This window comes from Schistocerca americana, chromosome 2 (genome assembly GCF_021461395.2).
Source record: "Schistocerca americana isolate TAMUIC-IGC-003095 chromosome 2, iqSchAmer2.1, whole genome shotgun sequence".
NCBI classification, from domain to species: Eukaryota; Metazoa; Arthropoda; class Insecta; order Orthoptera; family Acrididae; genus Schistocerca; species Schistocerca americana.
In genome coordinates this window covers 1,083,358,110-1,083,373,815 of record NC_060120.1, presented here as the reverse complement: position 1 = coordinate 1,083,373,815, position 15,706 = coordinate 1,083,358,110, and the positions used below count along the sequence as shown (strand labels likewise).

Genomic DNA, 15,706 nt, shown 5'->3' with positions numbered 1-15,706 from the left:
AGAGCCAAGGAGCAAGTAAGTAAGTGATTTTGTTCTAGATGGCTGCAGGCCATCAATGGTGTCTGTTCTTTCCTACATGTCTGAAAGAACAGACACCATATACATGTAAGTATATAGTTCTGGAAATACCAGCCATGACCTTCTTCTTCTGTATGGACTTGGTAAGAATGTCTTCTACATGTAATGAGTGTGCTGGGGTGGGACACTATGAATGTAGTGTGTGGACATACAAGGTGAGAATGTGGGTCTTGTGAAAAGTGTGTGCGAGATAGTCCCTGCGGTCACACTATCCTCTGTGCTCTCTTTGGCTCAGATGGATAGAGCGTCTGCCATGTAAGCAGGAGATTCCGGGTTTGAGTCCTGGTCAGGGCACACATTTCACCTGTCCCTGTTGATATATATCAACACCCATTAGCAGCTGAGGGTATTAATATAATTCTAAGTATCTCAAGTGGTTCTTGAGGAAACTGAGACCATGAATCCTGTAGGGCTGTCCATAAATACACTCCTGGAAATTGAAATAAGAACACCGTGAATTCATTGTCCCAGGAAGGGGAAACTTTATTGACACATTCCTGGGGTCAGATACATCACATGATCACACTGACAGAACCACAGGCACATAGACACAGGCAACAGAGCATGCACAATGTCGGCACTAGTACAGTGTATATCCACCTTTCGCAGCAATGCAGGCTGCTATTCTCCCATGGAGACGATCGTAGAGATGCTAGATGTAGTCCTGTGGAACAGTTTGCCATGCCATTTCAACCTGGCGCCTCAATTGGACCAGCGTTCGTGCTGGACGTGCAGACCGCGTGAGACGACGCTTCATCCAGTCCCAAAGATGCTCAATGGGGGACAGATCCGGAGATCTTGCTGGCCAGGGTAGTTGACTTACACCTTCTAGAGCACGTTGGGTGGCACGGGATACATGCGGACGTGCATTGTCCTGTTGGAACAGCAAGTTCCCTTGCCGGTCTAGGAATGGTAGAACGATGGGTTCGATGACGGTTTGGATGTGCCGTGCACTATTCAGTGTCCCCTCGACGATCACCAGTGGTGTACGGCCAGTGTAGGAGATCGCTCCCCACACCATGATGCCGGGTGTTGGCCCTGTGTGCCTCGGTCGTATGCAGTCCTGATTGTGGCGCTCACCTGCACGGCGCCAAACACGCATACGACCATCATTGGCACCAAGGCAGAAGCGACTCTCATCGCTGAAGACGACACGTCTCCATTCGTCCCTCCATTCACACCTGTCGCGACACCACTGGAGGCGGGCTGCACGATGTTCGGGCGTGAGCGGAAGACGGCCTAACGGTGTGCGGTACCGTAGCCCAGCTTCGTGGAGACGGTTGCGAATGGTCCTCGCTGATACCCCAGGAGCAACAGTGTCCCTAATTTTCTGGGAAGTGGAGGTGCGGTCCCCTACGGCACTGCGTAGGATCCTACAGTCTTGGCGTGCATCCGTGTGTCGCTGCGGTCCGGTCCCAGGTCGACGGGCACGTGCACCTTCCGCCGACCACTGGCGACAACATCGATGTACTGTGGAGACCACACGCCCCACGTGTTGAGCAATTCGGCGGTACGTCCACCCGGCCTCCCGCATGCCCACTATACGCCCTCGCTCAAAGTCCGTCAACTGCACATACGGTTCACGTCCACGCTGTCGCGGCATGCTACCAGTGTTAAAGACTGCGATGGAGCTCCGTATGCCACGGCAAACTGGCTGACACTGACGGCGGCGGTGCACAAATGCTGCGCAGCTAGCGCCATTCGACGGCCAACACCGCGGTTCCTGGTGTGTCCGCTGTGCCGTGCGTGTGATCATTGCTTGTACAGCCCTCTCGCAGTGTCCGGAGCAAGTATGGTGGGTCTGACACACCGGTGTCAATGTGTTCTTTTTTCCATTTCCAGGAGTGTACGTTAAAGGTTGAGGAGGTGGAGATCTCTTCTGAACTCCAGGGTGCAAGGCATTCCAGATATGCTCAGTAATGTTCATGTCTGAGGAATTTGATGCTCAACAGAAGTGTTTAAATTCAGAAGAGTGTTCCTGGAGTCATTCTGTTGCAATTCTGGATGTGTGGGGTGTAGCAATGTCCTGATGGAATTGCCCAGGTCTGTCAGAATGCATAATGGAAATGAATGGATGCAGGTGAACAGACAGTATCCCTACGTGTGTGTCACCTGTCAGAGTCATATCTGGATATATCAGGGGTCTCATATCCAATTGCACATGTCCCACACCATTACAGAGCCTCCACCAGCTTGACAGTCCCCTGGAGACAAGCAGGGTCCATGGATTCATGAGGTTGTCTCCATTCACTCAATACAACTTCAAATGAGACTCATCTGACCAGACAACGTGTTTCCAGTCATCAACAGTCCAATATCAGTGTTGACAGGCCCAGGCGAGGCATTGAGCTTTGTGTTGTGCAGTCATCAAGTGCACACGAGTTAGCCTTCAGCTCCAAAAGCCCATATTAATAATGTTTCAGTGAATGGTTCACTCACTGACACTTATTGATTGCTCAGAATTGAAATCTGCAGCAATTTGGGTAAGGGTTGCACTTGTATTCTCTTCAGTCATCATCATTCCCATTCTTGCAGGATCCTTTTCCAGCCACAGCAATGTTGGAGATTTAATGTTTTGCCAGATTTGTGATATTCATGGTACACTCATGAAACGGTCATATTGGAAAATCCCCACTTCATCACTACCTCGGAGATGCTGTGTCCCATCTCTCATGCGCTGACTGTATCACCACGTTCAAACTTACTTAAATCTTGATAACCTTCCATTGTAGCAGCAGTAATCGATCTAACAACTATGCCTGTTTTCATATCTCTGTTTTATTTAGTTATCATATGGCAATACAGACACGTAAGAAACAAACAGACAAATCACTAATATAACAAATGTTAATAATTGCAAACCAACATTACTAATATAACAAAGTTTACAGATTACAAACAAACATCAAGTCTATTAATATAATCTATTGACTCTGGAGTTGCGAGCAGGAAGTCGTCGGGGCTCCCATTATAGGCTCTTCTGGAACACTCTTCAACAATGTGGCTGATGGTCTGACTTTCTCCGCAGTCACACTGAGGGGATGGTATTTTACCCCATTTATACAGGGAGTAAGCACATCTGCTGTGACGAGTCCTAATCCTATTTAGAGTGGACCATGTTTTGAATGGTAGGTCAAAACCAGGTGGCTTTTGTGTGATGAAAGGCATGTTATGATTTTGCCACGCGTTCCATTTTTCAGACCATGCATTTGTGATACTGAAACCTTCTTGTACACAGTTCCTTGCTGTTCTTGTTGGCGGGTTCCTAGATCGAAGCCTATTAGTGTCTGCAGCCTCAATGTCTTGGTGGATTGGCAGGCTTCAATTTCCCATGATGTTTTTGTATTCACGTACAAGGGCGTCAGTACGTCGCAGATGTGGCGGCGAGATGTGGCTTAATGTTGGGAGCCATTGCGTTGGAGTGGGTTTAAATACTCCAGAAATCATCCTTAGAGTGTTATGCAACTGGACATCCACCTTTTTTATATGTTGGCTGTTTAGCCAAATCAGAGCACAGTATTTGGCAGCCAAGAATACAATTGCTAAAGCAGAGGTGCAGAGAGTGGAGGCCGTTGCTCCCCAGGTAGTACCACAGAGTTTTTGAGTAATGTTGTTTCTTGTCTTTAATTTTTCAGCAGTCCTTGTTAGGTGTTCTTTAAAAGATAGTGTTCTGTCCAGCATCATGCCCAAGTACTTCAGAGTTTTATTATGCCTGAGAATGGTGTTTTCAAATCGAATGTTGAGTTCCTTTCCAGCGAGTTTGTTGTTGAGATGGAAGCAACTAACCTCTGTTTTGGAAGCATTTGGTTGAAGTGTCCACTTACGGAAATATTCACCCATTATCTTCAGGTCTTTTGTTAGGATATCCTCAGATGCTTCAATTGTGCTACATCTTGTAGCAAGGGCCCAATTGTCAGCATACCCAAACTTTTTCGATTGTGTTTCCTGCAGTTCTGCAATATAGAGGCTAAACAGCAGTGGTGCAAGCACTTATCCTTGTGGTAAGCCATTCTTTAGTTTTTTGATGGAGCTGTAGTCAGTGTCCATACTTATTTGGAACACCTTATCATTGAGCATGCTGTTTATTAAGCGTGTTATAGATTTGCAAGGAATTACTCGAAGAATTTTGTACATGATGCCTTCTCTCCACACAGTGTCATAAGCTGCTGAGAGGTCAATAAAGGCGACTGATGTTTTCAATTTTCTCTGGAATCCAGTCTCAATGTAAGTAGTGAGTGACAACACCTGGTCAGTACAACTTCTTCCTGGCCAAAAGCCTGTCTGTTCAACTGGGATCGCCCTGAACAATTCTGGGCTAATTCTGTTATATATAAGCCTCTCTAGTAATTTGTAAATTACAGACAGCAGGGCAATTGGTCTGTAGTGTTTTGGGTTGTCAGCTGGCTTCCCAGGCTTTAGAATAGCTATTACCTTAGATCGTTTGAGTTCTTGTGGGATATTGCCAGTTTGCAGTATGTTTGTGAAAAGTTGAGCCAGCCATACTTTTGTATACTTGCCACAGTTTATTATGAATTCAGGGTGAACGTTGTCGAAACCTGGTGCCTTTGTTGGTTTGACATCTTTCAGAGCTTTTTCTATGCCTTTGCTAGAGAAAGGGCGAGAGTGTTCAGTTTCTGTGGCTTCATGTTTTAAGATTTTGAGTTCTCGATTCACTTGGAGTGTATGCGTTTTATCCATTGGTGTCCTAGACATGTTAACTAGATGTGCAGCTATGGCATTTGGTCTTACAGCTGCTTTTTGTCATTGTGCTGGTGGGCTGCTACCTAATTTTCTCAGCAGTGACCATGCTTGCCTGCTAGATGTTTGGAAATTGAGGCTTTCTACAGTTTCCGTCCACTTTTGTCTTCTGGCAGCATTCAAGCTGTGAAGCAGTTCATCTGCTATTTCTTGATCTCTGGATTCAAGGAAGCTCTGGTATAGTTCTACGCTGGTTTGGAACCATCCAGGGATGTATTCTTTGCGATACGCTCCTGGTGTGTGCTTCTTGGCCATGCTTATCATGGCACCAACAAATCTTTGGTAATTTTTGCTGGTAGGTGGTATCCATCCCAAACATTTGTCCAGATCTGTGGAGAACCCTGTCCAATTGGCTTTTTTAAAATTCCATCATGGGCAAGGAATAGAGGTAATTAGGGGAATTTGAGTTCCTACCTCTATTATGATTGAACAGTGTTGACTGTGCGGAAAGTTGGGCGGAACTCTACGCGAGGGCATGAGAGGTTGGTCTCTGTTGTTGGACGAGATGAAACACAAGTCAGGGTTCTATTCCTGTCTCCAGGCAGCTGATATAAACATAAATCGATCCTTAGCATCGAGTACATGGTATAAGTATTCATCTTCTGCCCATTTTGCTATTACTTCTCCATTTGCATCATTGTCTTTATACTTCCACTGTTCATGATGACTATTGAAATCCCCAACATATGCAGCAGGATGTGGCTGAGTTTGAAGAATGTGGGCTGGCCAAGGTGTAGCAGGTGACTTATAAATATTGTAGACGGTAATGCTTCCGATTTTTGTGACAACGTTATGAATGTCTTCGTTGGTGGATGTAGAAATTAGGAAAGCGTTTTCAATATCTTGTTTGACATATGTGGCTACTCCATAAGACCTTTGATAGATCGCTCCCTACAGTTCCTAGCCTGGTATTTTGCCCCTTTTATTTAGTTGTTGCACTGTATCACAATGAGTTTCCTGTATAGCAACCAAGTCAATGTTGTCATTTTTTAATAGTTTTGATAGAAACTGGTACTTAGCATAGCTTCTGCCTTCTATGTTTATGTGACAAATTCGAACCACGGGTCCGAGTTTTCTGGTCAGAGGGACCTGAGAAGTGCCGTTTGGTCTGTCTGGTGACATAACTCAGATTATCTGACTGCCAGTATGTGCTAGTTCATTTAGCGTTACCCAGGGTGCACATGTAGTGTTACACTACAGACGCGAACTAGCTTTACACCCCCATATCTCTATATTTGAATATGCCTGCCTGTACCAGTTTCTTTGGCACTTCAGTGTATGTCCAGGATTTTCTCAGGTTCTAGGCAAGACGTGGTGCTAAGATATGATGGAGGAAGTTTTGTGCTTTATACACTGACCTTTGTAAGGACACACAAATTTCTGCTAACTTTTACCTGTCAACATTTGTGCATTTGTTTTTGAACTGAGAGTACAACAATCTCCATTTCCTCAGTATTTACCCAATTTGACTAGTAAACCACGGAGGATCCTTTCCATCCCTAATTGACTTACTTGGCACACACATGACGAGAGCACAATTTACAGTCATTTTAAACTATGCCTGTAATTCCTCTATGTCTATCATATTGGAGCTAAATGATGCCCATTTATTGCCTAAGTGAGATGCTAACAATGCTTATCTGCTTTTTCTAGGACAAATTCTCTCCTAGCCTCTCGGACAAGTGTATTAACTTCAGTAACCACTACTGCCTGTCTCTATAGGACACTGTAGATAAGGTCAAGCCTGTCCGTGACTACAAGATTTGAAATATTTCCATTGCATGTGAGTTTTCTAACTAGTTGTTCAAGGCAGTCTTTGAAAACCATGTTCAGACATCAGAAGACTCTTCAGTTGAAACTTCAAGGCCGAGAGGCTGTGGTCGACGTATAAAATTTCCACCTAACGTTTCGTCTCCATCTACGGAAGACATCTTCTGCCCAGTAGCCAGACGACCTCAGAAGATGTCACCCGCAGACGGAACGAAACGTCAGGTGGAAATTTTAAACGTCGACCACAGCCTCTCGGCCTTGAAGTTTCAACTGAAGACGACACTGGCCACGCAAGCCTACATTGTACGATCGTCACGAGACTGCTTATCCGTACCACATGCAGTGAATCCACAGATGTCCCATTCTATGCTCAGTAGATGAAAGTCACCCCCAACTGACACTCGACGTTCTGGGCATATCCGCACAACTGGGCACAGAGCTTCCACTAATGATTCTACAACTGTTATGGCAGAATCAGATTATCATATGAACAACAGTGCAGCCACAATGCACCTAAGTTTGTTCTCCTTCCACATACAAGCAAACAACAGTTGACAACATAGACGCAAACATATAAATGATCCATATGGTGATACAAGTAGTTTCTGACAATAAGTATAACTTAATATGAGAGCGAGTGCCCGCTGCACTGCACTTACAAGGAGGAGGTTTCCAGTAGATGGCACAGTGGATACTGTGTTACGGGCACAAGTCATATGGCCTACCACAGGTGGCCTCAGGTGGCTGGCCAACGCAAATGCCATTGATGGGATATTCAAAATATAGCACACCAGCAGCAAGGTGCGACGGTGCATATTCAAGCATCGCACGAACGGTTATAGTACCCCTGCCCTTTTGGGGAAAGGGTCCTCCACTGATGTCGGCATCAGGACAACTGGTGAAACATCCGTGCCCTCTGCAGTAGGAATGGCAGGCAATGACAGTGGCAGCAGAAAGAGATTCCGGGCCAGAACCGGAGAGTAGGTGACAAACGGTGCAGTCACGAACAGACACGGCTGCCACTCCCCCAGGTGCAATGTTAAGGGCACCGGTATATTCTCAACACGATAGAACTGTGCTAATGATGAATGTGTCAACTGCTCGGTCAGGGGATCTGGGGGCACCTGTGTCGAAGGACCCAAAGGCAGTGGAATTGCCGGTGGCAGCAAATAAAGTGAGAAGATCTTGCAGCAGAAATCAGGGGGCGGGACCCTGAAGGGGAGGCAAGTGGCAGTGATAACCACAAGGAGAGCAGGTCTGGTCCTACAGCACGGATGCTCCACGAACCTGGGACAGGCACGGAGGGAGGAGCTGGAGCTGGTGGCTCACTGGCAGCTGCCACCACGGCACGAGGATGTAGCAGGTCGCGGTGCACACTGTACAGCGACAGTGGCCCGGGCGGCTGTCGACCGTCGGTAGACTCTACTTTGGTCGGCAGCCGAAACCCTGAGCCCGGACTACTGAACCACTAGCAAATCGTAATGGGGGCCGTGCCAGTGGCCATTGTTGCTGATCATTGAGCACCGTGGCTGGACTCTCGTCCCACACCGGCACAGACCTGCAGTAATCGTCAGTTGTAGGCTTAAACTTATTTGTACTGCGGTGGCCCGGTGTAATATTAAGCTCTCCCTATACAGCTTAAGCGTTTTCATGGACTTATTTGTTGAAGAATGCCGGTTCTGCTTTCTTGCAGCGCCGATGGCTTCTACTAGCACTGGACGCTTCTCCGAAGATTTCACTGCTAGGAAGGGGAAATTTTCATTCTCTCGCTCTCTCTCTTCTTATTTAAATAATACGCTACTCTTGGAATATCATTCACTGCACCAGAACATATTTATTTCCACTTTGTACAAAAAAAAAAAAAACAATGAAACTTTGTGACATAAGCCCACACATTACAGGCCTCCCAAGATCAGTTAATTACACGTTTTTGAACACAATTAATACATAAGCTTTTATCGTGGCTGACTATCCATGTCCAGTCCACGTACTCTCAACAGCAGTTCAACATCTACTAAACAGTCACTATCTCAAGTCACTCCATTTGTTTTTCAACAATACAAAGCTACATTACTCTTTGCAGCTGGCCACAGAGCTACCGGGCCGTATTTTATTCTTGGCAGGTCACGCTGAACACTTGCCAGTGCCTACGAATTATCTCCCTTCCAGTTTCGCCTCCACAAATGGGTGCAGTATCCCATGCTCATCCTTATGCCCTGCTTTAAAATAACGCGTATTTGAAATGGCTGGAACACAAGTGTCCCCGACTTTTGTAAAATTCTGGGGGCACTACATATCCCTCCCCTTAGCTCAAACACTCAATATTTTGCACACAACATATATTTTAATAATTTTTTTTCTAAACACTTACCATGTTAATTTGTACTACATAAAAACATTAAGTACAAAAACTCTCCTCCATCTTCGGTATTTCATTAAGCTGTTGATAATATCTTTCGTAGACATAGTAGTATGATAAATTAATAGTACAACAAGTATAAGCTATTTCAAATAGATTTATCTACTCTTGCTTCCAGGATTGAGCCAAAATAAATCCCTCCCCTTAGCCAGTTTCAAAGTTCAGGCATTATTCTGAGTCGAGTCTTTTTTTTTTGAAGCTGTTGCAATGATACCCACTGGTTTTCCGGGTCTGAAAAAAATTTGTTGTACTGGGGGTTTTCTCCTTTTTCTATTTCCTCGCGCAGGACTCATCTTTTCTATTTAAAAAATTTAAATTTTAGAATTCAAATTTACCAGGAGAAACTTTCCACTACAATCTCGGGTCACTATACCACCCTTTCCCTTTGGGTTCCAATTGACATAAGGTTTGAAACTATGAAAACATCTTCTTCCTCATCCTTGGGTAGGTATGCCCCTTCCATTTATACTAAGCTATGGTACAGGTCATTCCCCTTTTTGGTGCCCCTGCCCGCACAGTATAGGTCAGCCTCCTCTGGGGCTGCCTTCCTGCCTCTCTTCTCTCATTTCATCTATATTGGATGTGCCCTCTCTATCTTCTCTAACAATGATTCCTAGTCTTGCCCCTTTTGTACTCCTCTGCACACTATTTTATTTAAAATTTCCTGGTAAAATTTCTATGTACCTCTCCTTTCCTCCTCCTGAGTCCTTCAGCCTACCTGCTTAAATTCTTTGCTTGTTCACTGCTTACAGCTCACTTATATAGCCTTAATAACTAAATATGTTTCGTCCATGGTTGCAAATTTATTTATTTTCTTCGAGCTATTCAGTCTGCACAATCCTATTATTCATCACAAACTTATTTGACTCAATACCTCTGGCTTAATATCTTTCTTTTTATCTCCATTCATATTACTTTGTACTACTATAGCTATGAACACAGGTGGATATACACTTTGTCCCCTCTTGTTCCTTTAGCTTAAGCTTACTATACCATTTCACTTGAGATGTGCAACCATAATTACTTAGCACATGTGCTCGAGCCCTTCCTGAGCACTACTTCCCCCCTTATCTGTGACGGTTGTTACATCTCCCTGTGAATTACTTGTCTGTGTCTTTGTATTTAATTGTTTGAGTGTGGAAGTGTGATCGTGCGTCCTGATTCTTCAGCCCACTAAGGTTCCTAGTTGCAGATTTATAGAAATCACGGAAAAGAGAAGGACTTCAGTGCTAGAAGTATAGGAATGTGGACAGAGGGAAAGATAGATGGGTACTCTTAAGAGAAGTAAGAAAGGAAATAAAAGAATTGGTTGCTAAGATCAAAGAAAGAAAGAAGACAGCCCCAAAGACAGGAAACCCTTCCCACCCCCCTTCCCCAGGATCCCCACTTTGCTGGTACTTAAGTGAGAAGCAGGAGGAGGTATGATGTTCGGTGTCTCCTGCAGAACGGGCATTCTCACCGGCACCTTTGAAGTCCCCGAAGAAAAGATCTTAGCAACTCCTATGGCACGGCAAATGATGAAGAACCAGTCACACTTGTTTGTGAGGATTGTATGAAGGGCGTGGTGTGTAGGTCATGTCTGTGCCTATGCTACCCATCCCTTTCAAAATTAGATATAAATCCTTCCGAATCACATCACACTTTACAAAAAATATAAAACAATCTATAAAAATAGAAATTATATACACTATAATCAAGTAGTTATTTAGTTAGTCACTTCGTTCTATATTTCATACACGTGTTCAGTTTATGTCATCTAGGTATCATTCTTCCTAAACAGTACCATCATATTATATCTCCTGTTAGAATGTTACCCTGTTAGTTTTACCTCATGCTTAGAGGTTACTGTTTATTGTGACTCCTTAAATTAGTCACAATCGTGTAGTCATAATTGGTCTCTTTTAATACTAATGTGAAAGGATAGCTTAAGGGCTATAAATAGATTACAGGATAGTCGAAGATTTGAAGGGAGTTCAGTGTAGGAAAACTAATGTGGAAGTAACACCGAACCCAACTCAGGAACCGGCGGACGTCACTGCGCCTGCAGTAGCCACCGGAAAGATCGCGGGAGGCGCACATCGGCACAGTGCGTCACGGAGGGTAGTTGCCACAAGTAGAGTGCCGTCCACCAGAGGGCACACGAGAATTCGGACGCGACCTCTGCCGGCGTAACAACAACGACAACTCAGGCAGCACAGGCCGTGCCCAGTCAGTTAACATCGGGCATGCATAGGACACAGTCCCGGTCTACACTAAGTGAAGTGCGACGTAAACGTGAACAGTGTTATTACACAATTGGCAATGAGTAGGGTCATTCTTTCGCGTGTTGCGTCGTTGTTCCGGTTTCGCAGCTTCTCCACGGCATGGAGGATTTAGTGCGGGTTTTGGTTGAGCAGCAGACGAAGCTCATGGCCACCATGAAACAAGTGCTTCCAGCGTTGCTCTCCACGCCGTCTGCTCCAGCGCCGTTCCCTCCTCCCTTTCCCCCATATGACGAGTCGGCAGAGGATTCGGACGCATATGAACATTGCCTTCGCCAGCATTTCCAGGCATTTCATGTAGCCGATGCGGAGGTATGTCGTACTCTCTTCTTGTCTTGGATATCTCCCTCACTGTATCAAGTTTTGCGGCAGCTAGCGCCGTTGCAGGAACCCTCGTCCTTGTCTTTTGATGCATTGTGTTGATTGCTGTCTTCATATTATCGCCGCTGCACGCATGTTGTGGCGGCTAGGGTCGAGTTCTATCAATGCAAGAAACAGCCCCATCAGTCTTACCGGGTGTGGGCCGCTACCCTGCACGGTCTTAGTTGCAAGTGTCATTTTGTCACGGAGAAGTCGCGAGAGTCGTACGCCCACGTAATGGTACGCGACGTCATTGTTCGTTCGGCCCCTGATAGGGAGGTCCGGCAACAGGCCCTGCAGTTAGAAGACCCTTCCCTTGAGGAAGTCCTGTCCATTGCTCAATTGTATGAAGTCTCTCACACTGCAGGTCAACAGCTGGAAGCGTGGTGCGACGTCGCGGCGGTTCAGGGCGGCGCGGCCGCGTCCACTGTGTCCGGGGCGGACGACGTGCGAGCGGTACAATCCGGCCATTACGGCCGCTCCCGCATGCCGTGTAAACAGAATTCCGGCCGCCGGCCCCTGTTGCCGTCCTGTGCGTCGTGCTATATACATCATGATCGGTCAGAGTGCCCCCAACGTTGGGCCGTTTGTCGCAAATGTAATAAAAAAGGACACATTGCTAAAGTTTGCCACTCAGCCTCAAAAGAATTGAAGGAAGCAGGTACAGAGGACATGGACGTTGACGTTCAGGTAGTTTCATCAGGTCAGGCTCCCGGCGCATCGGCCCGCAAACTCTTTATCGAGGTGTTGGTTCTGTCGCACTGGTTACAACTGCAAGTAGATACGGGCGCGGCAGTTTCGTTGTTGAATGCACAAACTTATTCCGACCTTGGATCGCCCCATTGGCGCCAGTTTACCGGCGTCTACGCGGTTATGGTAAACAGTTAATGGTCAATTCACTACCGGCGTGACTTACAAATCAGTCACTCGGCCTATTACTTTTATTGTTGCCAGTGATGTGAGCTCCGCTAACCTTTTTGGCCTGGATGCCTTTCAAGCGTCCGGTTTTTCTATCGCTGACACCATACAGTTGGTCTCCGAAGACGTTCCCTATCAATCATTGGAATCTTTGATCTCAGACTTTCCAGATATCTTTGAGGAGGGCCTGGGGCGTGTTTCAGATTTTGAAGCTCACTTAACTTTGAAGGCGTCGGCTCGCCCGCGTTTTCTATGCGCGAGGCAGATCCCCTTGGCTCTCCGCCCTCAGGTAAAGGAAGAGCTAGACCGGCTGACAGCCCTAGGGGTCATTCTTCCCATTTCTTCTAGTGAATGGGCTTCGCCCCTCGTTATTGTAAGGAAGCTCTCGGGAAAATTACGTCTTTGTGGCGATTCCAAGGCCACCATTAATTCCCAATTGGTGGTGGACACCTATCCTTTTCCTCGTGCTGATGAATTGTTCTCCGCCGTGGCGGGAGGCCAATATTTTTCGAAAATCGATCTCGGAGGCTTATCATCAGATACCACTTGATGAGGACTCCAAACGGCTGGCGGTCGCCAACACCCCGTTTGGCCTTTACCAATACCAGTGGTTGGCCTTCGGAATATCCAGTGCCCCGGCGATATTCCAGCGTTATCTTGAGCACGTCACGTCGACAATCCCTCATTGTATTAATTACTTAGATGACATAATTGTCACAGGCCGCAGCACGAAGGAACACTTGCACAACCTTCTCACCCTCTTTCTCAAATTCAGGTCTGTGGGCTTGCGTTGCAACCTGCATAAGTCAAACTTCTTCCAACCGTCCATTGAGTATGTGGGCTACACCATCTCTTGGCACGGCGTCCAGCCACTAGGAAGTTTGGTCCAAGGTATCGCCGACCTTCCTCGGCCCACTTCACTGAAAGAGTTACAAGCTTTTTTAGGCAAGATAGCCTATTATCACCGGTTCATTCCCAGGACTTCCACCATAGCCCGCCCCCCTGTACTGCCTTCTGCGCAAGGGTGTTCCTTTTGATTGGTCGCCTTCATGCGAGCGAGCGTTCACCTCGTTGAAGGGCCTCCTCACGTCAGCGCCTTGTTTGGCTACTTTTGACCCCCATAAGCCATTGGTCCTGGCTACCGATGCTTCGCAGTATGGGGTGGGGGCAGTCCTGGCCCATCGCAACGCAGATGGTTCTGAGCAACCGCTGGCATTTGTGTGTAAAACTCTTAGTCCCGTGCAGGCCCAGTACTCCCAGGTGGAAAAAGAGGCTTTGGCCATTGTCTACGATGTTACCAAGTTTCACCCTTTCTTGTATGGCATGAAGTTTCAGTTATCACTGACCATAAGCTGTTAAAATCGTTATTTGGTCCTGCCTCTCAGATTCCGGATAGGGCGGCCCACAGACTACAGCACTGGGCCTTGTTCCTCTCTAAGTACCATTATGACATTCATTTTCGCCCTACCGCACAGAATGCCAATGCTGACGCTCTTTCCCGTCTTCCGGTGGGCCCAAATCCTACGTTCGATCGAGAGGAGATTATGTGTTTTCATTTGGATGTGGCGTCCCGCCAAGCAGTTGATGGCATCCCAATCACTAGTTCTCGAGTCGCCAGGGAAACGGCTGCTGACCTGTTTCTCCGGCAGGTAGTTCGTCTCATTCAGCAGGGGTGGTCATCCCGCCCTCCAGGCCGAGCCTCGGACCCTCTTCGTAATTATTTTATTCTACGAGACCGCCTCTCGGTCTTGGACGGAGTACTCCTTCTGGCTACCAATGATACAGCTCCTCATGTGGTTGTTCCTGCAAGTTTATGAAGGTAGGTCCTCACGTTATTACATGAGGGGCACTGGGGTGTTTCCCGTTCTAAAACCTTGGCTCGCAGACATGTGTACTGGCCCAATATTGACAGAGAAATTGAGCACTTGGTGGCCGCCTGTTCCCAGTGTGCGAGCCAACAGGCATCTCCCAGGGCAGCATTCTCTTCATGGCCGCCTGCAACCCACGCGTGGGAACGTGTTCACATTGATTTTGCGGGCCCATTTCTCAATGGCTTTTGGCTCATTGTCATTGATGCTTATTCCCGATTCCCATATGTGGTTCACTGCTCCTCAACCACTTCAGAAGTTGCAATCCAGGCACTAGCAAAAATCTTTTCTGTGGAAGGTCTGCCAATCACCCTGGTCTCGGACAATGGACTGCAGTTTATTTCGCAGACCTTCCAGGATTTTTGTAGGCGCTTCGGTATTCGGCACATTTGCTCTCCCCCCTTCCATCCACAATCGAATGGGGAAGCCGAGCACATGGTACACACATTTAAGACACAGATGAAAAAGTATGTGCACGACTTTCCTGCGCAGGAGGCATTGACGTTTTTCCTGACGGCGTACCGGACCACACCAACAGGAGACCGCAGCCCTGCAGAGCTCCTCCATGGGCGCCAACCTAGGACTCTGCTGCACCTCCTCCGGCCTGGTCCTCGCCAGTCTTCGCAAAACGGAGTACCGGGCTTTCCACTGGGTATGTCGGTCTAGGCACATGGGTTCGGTCGCAATCCACGTTGGATACCGGCAGTGGTCCTGCGCCGAAATGGCCACCGGCTCTATACCTAGCAGGCGGGGGACTGGGTGGTATGTCGTCACCAAAATCAGCTACGTCCATGTTTGGGCACCCACCCTCCGACCTCTCGGACATCGGCTTCCCCATTGCCGGCCCCCGTGTGGGTTTCCCAGGGGACGTCACCGCCTCTCCCCGCTGTGACTCTGCCACACTGCAATGGTTCTCAGACTTGGCAGCCTCCAGTAGCTCCAGCACCGGTATCGCCATCGTGCGAGATGCCCCAGCGAGAGCCGGCCCCCCTCGCAGGCCCGTTTTCTCAGGAGGCTGGTTCACCTGTGGTCGTCCCTTCCCCATCGTCCCCGCCACTGGGTCTTGCCCCTCCAGAGGTGGAACGGGATCCAGAGTTCGACAGCTTGTCACCCATTGTGTCCCGGGCTCCGGTGGTGGGACGACGGGAGACTCTTTGTGTGAGTCACTTCCAGCCGTATTCGAAGGTTCCGGCTCGAGGGTTGGCAGATCCCCTCGACTCTGGCTTTCCAATGGATGTGGAGGTCATCGCTCCTGCCCGACGCTCCACCTTCCA

General features: G+C 47.5%; 1 protein-coding gene across 5 annotated transcripts in view; it reads left to right on the top strand.

The window, feature by feature from the left end:
- LOC124596484 (thiamine transporter 1-like) overlaps window positions 1–15,706 on the top strand; it is a 611,894-nt gene that overhangs the window by 479,963 nt on the left and 116,225 nt on the right. The window lies entirely within an intron of this gene.